The 9,414-nt window shown below is 46.3% G+C and overlaps 1 long non-coding RNA gene and 1 pseudogene across 1 annotated transcript; both read right to left on the bottom strand.

The window, feature by feature from the left end:
- Nucleotides 1-393: 393 nt before the first annotated feature.
- Nucleotides 394-6,113, bottom strand: LOC110488542 (uncharacterized). The gene is made up of 2 exons (XR_016486228.1): nucleotides 5,793-6,113; nucleotides 394-2,235 (listed from the first exon to the last, which is right to left on the bottom strand). It is a non-coding gene; the product is annotated as an uncharacterized LOC110488542 (long non-coding RNA).
- Nucleotides 2,712-4,021, bottom strand: LOC149978233 (uncharacterized; annotated as a pseudogene).
- Nucleotides 6,114-9,414: the final 3,301 nt, after the last annotated feature.

Here is a 9,414-nt window from a genome sequence, read left to right as displayed (position 1 = left end):
TAATTATTCACCCTTCAGAAAGTTTACAATGTTTATACCATAATACAGACTTGCACCTGTTTAAACATATAGAATAATACATTTGTTGAGTAAAAATAAAAATAACAAAACATATAAATGCTCCCAAAATTACAAGAGAAACCCTGTCTAAACACAGGCATCATTACAACCTATAGGACAGTCATCCCTCTAAATCCTCATGCTTAGAATTGGGTTCCCCACTATCAGAGATATAGTCAGGAATAGGGAATAGGTCAGGGAAATCATTCATATACAGTGAACCCTCTCTATCTACACTGTCCAGTGAGAATATTTCACTGTGTTCACCTGATTGTTGACCATCAATCTCAGATTCCTCACCTATACCTACTTCATTTGCAAGCAAGGGCATAGTAAGAACAACATCAACCACTTTATTAAACAATTTCTTTACACAAATGATAATTAGCAACAGAGCAATCAGTAATATTAGACGATAGATTAACCAGTGGAAAATTGTCGCAGCCCAAGCACCAAACACTGACTGAACCCATCCTAACGGATTCCAGTTGATGTCAGGCTGGTGTTCCCTTTCGAGAACACCCCTAAGCTCTTTCAAATGTTCCACTACAATAGTCAAATTGTCATCTCCCTGGGGTATAAATGTACAACAGTGATCTCCTATAATTTGACACACCCCTCCTTCACGTGCTAGCAACATGTCAAGTGCCACCCTATTTTGTGTTGCCATGAGTTGAGTGGCTTGTAATTATGGTCTTATCATAGAAAACCCTGCAGTGGTCAAATTTACCAGGGATTCCAAATGATATCCTAGCCTATCCAACTCATGTGCATTCTCCGATGCCCCATACCAGGGGATTAAACCACGCCATAACCTTTCTAATTTTGAGGATCGTCGAGAGTCACTAGGGACATTATTGTACTGCGAGATGTCCCTCTTAATTAGTCTTAACCTGCTTGGAATAGAGGAATTAGTTTTATGCATTACCACAAGGGAGATGTTTAGTTTACCAAAAATACAGCACCCTGTCCAATTTGTGGGTAGGTAGAGATAAACTTTATCACCACAAATCCAATAATGATCAGTAAATGTTGCCGAGCCAAATTGATGAGGAGAACGATTGTCAGTTTCAGCATCAATAATGGTGTGTCCCACCCTCAGTCTAATGGGGTATCCAGAGCAGCATGTTCCCTTCTTCCAGCTACATCCTATTGGGAAAACACTATAATTGACACATGTTGACATTCCCAGATAGGATTCATTCAATTGTGGTATGGAAATATTGCTTGGATTGTGACAATGACAGGTCCTAAATGGGGTTCGCCGGGGTTGGACTTTAATAGGTTCTGGTACACGGGATCTAGGTTCTAAGATTATTCTACTACACCAATGTGAACAATCAAATCCCCCCCGTAAATATTTTGTTGATGACAAATTACCATTAATGCATTTATCCCTCAGTGTTCTACCTAGTGAAGGTTGACCCCATGTGTTCTCATTGGACAAGAGCGCCTCTAGTGCACATAGAGTGTCTTTAATGCTGACCTCTACTGAATACTGTAAGAATGGGGAGATCGCTGAATGTGGAAACAAGCTACATACATAACAGTAGGTATTTCCTAACATTAGTTCAGTCTTTACTGTATAGTTAAGCAGTGACCACCAAGTGTTTCCCTCGTGATTCCTACTGTGATGCTCATCCAGTGGATGCATTGACCTTCTTCTTCTTTCGATATGGGAGCGGCTATTGTTTGCTGGACTCCTGTCCTGAGCCTCCCGTTGGCTCGAGCTGGAGTGGCTGTTATTCAAGTCCCGCAGTGGGACTGAACGATTATCAGTCGAGTTCGTACCATGTTGTCTTTCCAGGACCGGTTGTCCTTGAGTCACAGTCCATATGGCAACTGTAATGAGAATGCTCAAGACCAGAGCAAGAAACATGATGCGTAGAGTCTGGGCCTGATCCTCCCATCTAGTCGGTGACTTCCGGCATCTCTGGTCCTCCATCCTCAGGGTCTGGTGGGCAGTATAGCACCTTCCTGCAGTGATTGGTGTGGATCCAAGTAGACCTCTCAGCTACGCGAACAGCAGTGGGGGTAATCAGCATCACCTGGTATGGTCCAGTCCACCTCTGCTGGTTCCAATGCTTTCGTCTCAGGTCTTTCACCACCACCCAGTCACCTGGTTGCAGTTTGTGCAGGATCCCCACCAGTGGCTGGGGTAGAGCCGCTTTCACCCTGGGGAAAATAGCCTACAGAACATTGTATAGAGCAGTACAATAACTTACCATGTCATCGTCGCAGCCCATCAGTGTCAGCTTGTTCTGTGGGAAGGGAGAATTAATCATCCTCATTGGTCTACCTGTCAGAACCTCATGAGGAGCCAATCCAGTGGTTCTGTGGGGCCTCCCTCGCATGTTCATCAGAGCCAGGGGGATCACAGTGACCCAAGAAAGCCCCGTCTCTGCCATAAGCTTCACCATCTTAGATTTCAGCGTTTGATTAACGCGTTCAATTAAACCCCCGGATTGGGGCCTATAGCTACAATGGGTCCTGAGGTCTATCTGCAGACTCTCAGACAAGTTCTGTATCACCAGGTTTACAAAGTGGGAGCCATTGTCGCTGGTTAATTTAGATGGTAACCCCCACCTTGGGATGATCTCCCTAAGGAGATTCTTGGCTACTGCCATAGCAGTGGAATGTCGACATGGGAATGCCTCTACCCACTTGGAGAAGGCATCCACTATCACCAGACAATATTTGTAACCTTGACAAAGAGAGAGTTCAATAAAATCCATCATTATGTCTTCAAATGGTCCTTCAGGGGTCGGATGAGCCGACAGTGACACCTCTTCCCATGTTGTTAGTCATACAAATCACACATTTTGCACAAAATTGTTCAGCAAACACAGAAAACCCAGGTGCAAACCAAAATGTATTTACAAAATCAACAACTCCCCCCTTTGACACATGATCTCTTCCATGTGACAACTTAGCTAAGTAGGGGAAACATGAATGTGGTAAGACTGGTAGCCCAGCCAGGCCCAGCCAGAGTTTCTGCACCTGGTCATATGTACATAGTCGTTTCCACTTCCTCAACTCAACAGGACCTACAGAGGATTGTAAGTCAGAGATATCAGTGGGAGAGAAGAGGTTACTATCAGGAAGTAAAACCATCTGTAACACAGGGGCCTCCAAGGAGACAGCTGCTGCCTTAGCCAAGTCAGCCATAGCATTACCTTTGGAGACAGGGTCGGAAGAGTTAGCATGAGCAAGGCACTTACAAACAGCAATTTCAGAAGGGAGCAAAATAGCTTTTAGCAAGTTATCAACAAGTTTTGAATGAGAGATCGCCTTACCAGAGGAAGTCAGGAAGCCGCGCTGTTTCCACAGAGTACCAAAATCATGTACGACACCGAAGGCATATCTGCTATCTGTATAGATTGTAGCAGACTGGCCTTTAGCTAATATGCAAGCTCTAGTGAGTGCAAATAGTTCTGCAGCTTGAGCAGAAAGGTGGGAGGGTAATTTAGCACTTTCCAGTGTGGCTCTCCATCATCCTCGGTGGGCAACAAAGTAGCAGGATTTAACACAGTGCACCTCTTCAGGGTCACATGACACATTGTCAGAAGAACATTCTGATAATGGAGTAGTCGAGCTGGTGTTAGATGGGCCGTCTTTGCCTGTGAAAAAAGAGCATGTACAGCATGAGGAACGTGTACAGTGAGTTCACACATGGCAACAATGTCTGCACAAGCCAACACAGCTTCAGTAGCAGCAGCCACAGCTCTCAAACAACAAACCAGACCTCTGGCCACACTGTCCAGCTGTTTGGAATAATACCCAACTGGGCGCTGCTTTCCTCCATGTTCCTGTGTTAAAACAGATGACATAAAAACCATTTTTCTCACAAACAAAGAGGTTAAAAGGTTTAGAATGGTCAGGGAGCCACAAACAGGGAGAAGTAGTCATGAGTTGTTTTAGTTTGGTCAGAGCAGTCAGTCCCTCTGGTGTCCACTTAATTTTGTCACTCATAGCCATTTTGTGGCCATAAATAAGGTCAGCAAGCGGCTGCACCACATCAGCATAGTCAGGTAACCACGCCCTACAATACCCTGCCATACCAGTCAATGACATCATGTGTCGTTTAGTAACCGGCTGTGGGACAGAGAGAATAGCCCGTATCCTCTTTTTACCCAGCTGCCTGCCATTGGGAGAGATGTCATGACCCAAATACCTCACTGCCTGTGAAACCAACTGTAACTTCTTCTTTGAAACTTTGTGGCCATTCTCAGCGAGAAATATCAACAGAGCCCGAGTATCAGTTTCACAAGTTTCCATTGAGCTGGAGCACAACAACAAATCATTCACATACTGAATCAGAGTGCTGCCCTCAGGGGGTATAAAACCCTCCAGATTTTGTGCTAAAGCCGCTGAAAAAATTGTGGCGGATTCCACGTAACCCGTTCCTAGAAACGTGAAAGCAAACCAGAACTGAGATTCTGGTGCCACTGGAATACTGAAAAATGCATTTGTCAAATCAATCACAAAGAACCACTCTGCTGTGGGTGGTACCGCCCCCAACAGTGTAGTAACATTAGGAACCACCGGGGCACGGGCAAAAACTGCATCGTTCACAGGCCTTAAGTCCTGGACAAATCTCCAATCACCTGAAGGTTTTCTAACAAGCAAGATAGGGTTGTTACAGGGTGATTCTGGACAGGGAATTAAAGCACCATTAGCTAACAAGGATGCATGAACAGGTGTAATACCTGCTATTGCCTCCTTACTGAGTGGATACTGTGCTCTAGACGGGCGCCTGGTATCTTTAGGAGTGACTACCATTGGCTCAGCTCCCTTTATTCTCCCAAAATCATACTTGTCCCTTGCCCATAGGCATTCAGAGACCCCTCTCAGGAGGGGTGAGTCTTCACTCAACAACATGATATTGGAAGAAAAAGAAACCTGATCAACACCATGCACACCCCTCTCAGTTGGTGTTCCCCAACTGAGTGGGTAACAACTCGTCAGTGTGCTGGGTGAATAAGTTGACCCATCAGGGCGCATCTCCCAGTCTGTAGCATCAACCAAGCATTTCATCCAAATTCCAGTATCCACCCATTCTACTCTGTCTGATTTTGCCAGGGACACATGTGGTGCGCTATCCTCAAACAGGTAGAGCTCTTTCTGTGCAGGGGTTAGATTAACCCCTAAAGCACAGAAATCACTGCTACAGTATATACCCTCACACTGCACTGACTCATTCTGTAATGTAGCACACAGCCATTGTTTCTCATAATGGAGATCTCTTGTCAATGGTGAAAAATGGGAGGTGCAATGTAAGCCTGCTTCAGACATGAAACTGCCCTCGTGGCCCCAATGGGTTTTGGCCATTGAGAAAACACGAGCAATATTGGGCACCTCATCATCAACATCCCATGCATAATACCAGTCACAACACTCAGACATTAACATCAATTGCTCCCCCTCTTCCTCCTCTTCCTCATGAATAACAGTTAAACCGGTTCGGCCACATGTTATGTTGATGCCCAGTTTACACAGGAGGTCCCTGCCCATCAGATTGACAGGACAGTGGTCAGAGTAGAGAAATTGATGTTGACACTTCTCCTCACAAAAGGAGACAGGCAGAGGCATAGTTACCTGCTCTCTGAGTGGGAGGCCTGAAGCCCCTATAGTTTTGACTATTTCATTAGACATGGGAGGTTTTATCATAGCCTTGCAGTTAATGACAGACATAGCAGCCCCAGTATCAACAAGAAATATTAATGACTCACCATTGACGCAAGCCTCCACTGTTGGCTCTACTCTCGGAAGGGTGTGACACTTTAAAAACAAATGCTCTTGTTGCTCTGAGGATTTTAGCACAACTGTCCCTGTCTTCTCATCATGTCAATACTCCTCCTCCCTGTCCTGGATTGTACAGGGTCGTCTGTGCCGGCGGCCCCGTCTGCCAGGCTCCAGTTTGTCCTCTGCCTGGAGGGACTCCTTGTGGTCCCCACTGTTGCTGTTGCTGGACCCTGTGAGGTGGCCTGACCTGCCATTGCTTGGGAGGTGGCTGCCACGGCTGTTGTTGGAATGGGGCTGTCCATGCATGTGCTCCTTTTCCTCCTCTTCTTGCCCCCTCCTCTCGGGCCCCTCTTCTCGGTCCGCCCCTGTCTTTGTTCCTCTGTGGATTCGTTGGCTCAGAGCAGTCAGCAGCAAAATGACCCGGCTTCCCACAGTTGTAGCACCTGCGCACTCCAGCCCCTCGTCCTGTCCCTGCTGGGGCTGCTTCCTGGTAAAACGTCATCTGGGCAGCCTGTAGTTTCTGTGTCTTTACTTTTTCTTCCTTTATTTTTTCTTCCTTCTGAGTACTCTGTTGTCTCTCAGCATGCTAGCAGTGCTGTACCACCGTTGCTAATGGCTCAGTCTCCCAACTGATGCAGGTAGGCAGCTTTCTCCAGGTCCGGTGTCAGACCCCTCACTAGGGCGTCTTTCAGCAGATCCCCATATGCATGTTTGTTTGGTCTGATACCGCTGTGTAGCCTGAAACAGGTCTCAAGTCTCTTTCTGAAAGCCTCCAGGCCCTCATCTTTCTTCATAGTGCATTCTCTGATAGCAGTCCAGTCAGTCTTAGTTGGATACATCTCCACAATCCTGACCAGCAGCGCCGTTATCTGGTCCTGATATGCGCCATTCTCAGCCCACAGGTAGTTGCAATCAAACTGTCCCTGTACATCCACCTGAGTCCCAGTTTATTTTTACAGATATGGGCTATCTCAGCAGCAGATGGTTTGTACTGACCCACTAATACCCTCATCTCTGCTGAATATTTCACAGCGTCCTTACTTGGGTCTACTAGGTCCTCTACAATGTCTTTGATTTCATCATGTCTCCACGTCCTCTGGACATACACAATGGGGTTCCATGCTGCGGCGGCAGCAGCATTAGCATCATCAGGTCGAGGCTGAGGGTTAGGACAGGCCATCAGAGGGTATTGATGATACATGTCTGATGCTGGGTCGTATTGGAAGGGGGTAGAGACACGCCTCTCCGTCCTGGTCCATAGACAGTCCTTCAACGGGGGAGTCAGCTGGGGTGCCCCTCCGTCCTCACTGGAGCTGAGTGGAGGAGCCTTGAGAAAAGGATTGTTGATTTTTTTTCCTTTCTGGCGTGCTCCCCCCACTGCGCCTCCAGTGAGACTGGCCGGAGTCACTCCAGGCCCTGTCAGGACTTCAGCCAGGCTCCGTGCCAGACGATCAATCACCGTGGTGTTGGGAGAGACAGGGGGTGGGGTTGCAGGTTGTAGTGGTCTTGCATCCAGCGGATCAGCAGGAGGCGCCTGAGGAGGAGGGAGGTCCGGCAACACTGGGTAGAGAGTTTGAGGAGTACAGTAGGGAGGGGGACAGTCTCTGTCATCCATCATCCTTCCTATTCCTTCTCACTGTTTCATCTTTCCCCTTCTTTTCTCCTTCCTCAGTCTGAACTACCATATTCTGACAGGGTTTTCCCCAAAATGTGTCCTGTCTTTTCTTCCGTCTGTCAGCTTCCCTTTCCCATTTCCTGAATTTCACCCAGTCAATTTGATCCTTTTTTCCTAGTTTACCTTCCTTCTCTACCAATCTCTGTCTTACCTCATCTAACAGCGTCACACTTAGTGTCCCTGTCAAAGGAAAACCACCCTCTCTATGCCATAGAAGTACCTGTTCCAGAATATCCCTACCCCATTTATCTACCATAACCTTCAAGGCTCCAGTCGGAGGGTCCGGAATGCCTGGTTCTTTGCACTCGCGCGCGCCCATGGCTCCTTAGTCTCACACACACAATCTCACTCCCCCTCTCTCTCTCTCACACACACACACACACACACACACACAGGGAGAGATTTTTTTTTAAACAGGAATTCCTTAAGTACTTAACACAGAATTTTACTGATCACCCACACAGGATTGGTCAGATGCTCACACAGAACTGGTCAGATGTCCACACAGAACATCAGAACATAAAAAGGTAACCCACACAGATTCAACCTACCGCGCCCACACAGAACGCTCCTAACAAAATACTCACACAGAGTAACCCAGGGCATACCTGGCTAGCACATTTAAAATAATTGGAATTCACCACCTCTGAGAGTCACTTAGACAATCACACAGATACACAGAATGAGGTCCTTCTTCCACTAGGGCTTCACCAAGCTCTAAGTCCTATCCAACTCAACTTCAAATGTGGTTTGCTCATCTCACCTCTTTTTTTTTTTAAATCTTTTTTTTACTATGTTCGGGATGTGGTATCCACTCGGCTCGCTGCCTCTCCGATCTTAGGTTGGTCCATCTGCTCCGTTCTTGAAGTGTGGTCTCCCTGAGATCCCGAGTTTGAGGGATCCCTTGTGCACGATTACCTAGGTCATCAGGAGCGGTCACCGAGTGAAGATTCACATCCTATCCCCGTCGCCAAATGTCGTGGAAATTTCCTTAATTACCAAATGATGAGAGAGCAAATCACACACGAGTCAGAGTTATGCTTAATCTTCACCTTTAATAATAATTAAGCTTTTTCAATAGCATTTTGACTTTCAACAGTTCAGTATCTCTAATGAAAAGTTGAGAGTGCCCAACATAATGGCAAATGGGTTCCTTTATAGCAAAGATCCACCCCCTCTCAAGACGACATGACAAAACACAGGTCTTAGGAACTTCCACAAAGAAAATACTTTACTTCAGAGGAGTATCCCCAAAGAAGACAGAGTTGGCTATAAATTATCGTTCAGTTTGGTCTCCTAAACAAAGCTCTTATCTCGTCCTTGGTACAAAATGGTACCAAGACATTACCCCCACCCTATGATATATATCAAATTGTCATTTAGATAGAACCAATTCTAAATACAACCAATCCTGGACAAACTCACGGAGAGGAGAGTGGGGCTATAGGTCAAGATATGTTTACACATGATGACCCCTTGACCTCTCCCCTCTCTGCGGCCCATGCAACTTAGTCTTGACATAGAACAGATAACTGCCAATGGCCACCACTATAGTACAACAAAATACATTCTTATGAGAAATCACTCATAAGAATATCATGAAAATAAAACATCTTATCTATGTTACCCAACTAATTCTGATCATTCCCTAACAGCCTATAACAGCAACATTTGAGCAATAGCCTAGGCTGAAAACATATGAGAGCGTTTATCTAATGTTACCTCCTTAGATTTTAGCTCATCTTGTTCTGGCTAGCATTAGCTAGTTGTTGATCTTGGGCTCCCGAGTGGCACATCGGTCTAAGGCACTGCATCTCAGTGGTAGAGGCTTCACTACAGACACCCTGGTTTAAATCCAGGCTGTATAACAACCGGCTGTGATTGGGAGTCCCATAGGGCGGCACACAATTGGCGCAGCGTCGTCCGGGTTTGGC

The sequence above is a fragment of the Oncorhynchus mykiss genome, chromosome 14 (genome assembly GCF_057628025.1).
Source record: "Oncorhynchus mykiss isolate SJ-2025 chromosome 14, ASM5762802v1, whole genome shotgun sequence".
Taxonomy (NCBI): Eukaryota; Metazoa; Chordata; class Actinopteri; order Salmoniformes; family Salmonidae; genus Oncorhynchus; species Oncorhynchus mykiss.
This window is presented reverse-complemented; position numbering and strand designations above follow the sequence as displayed.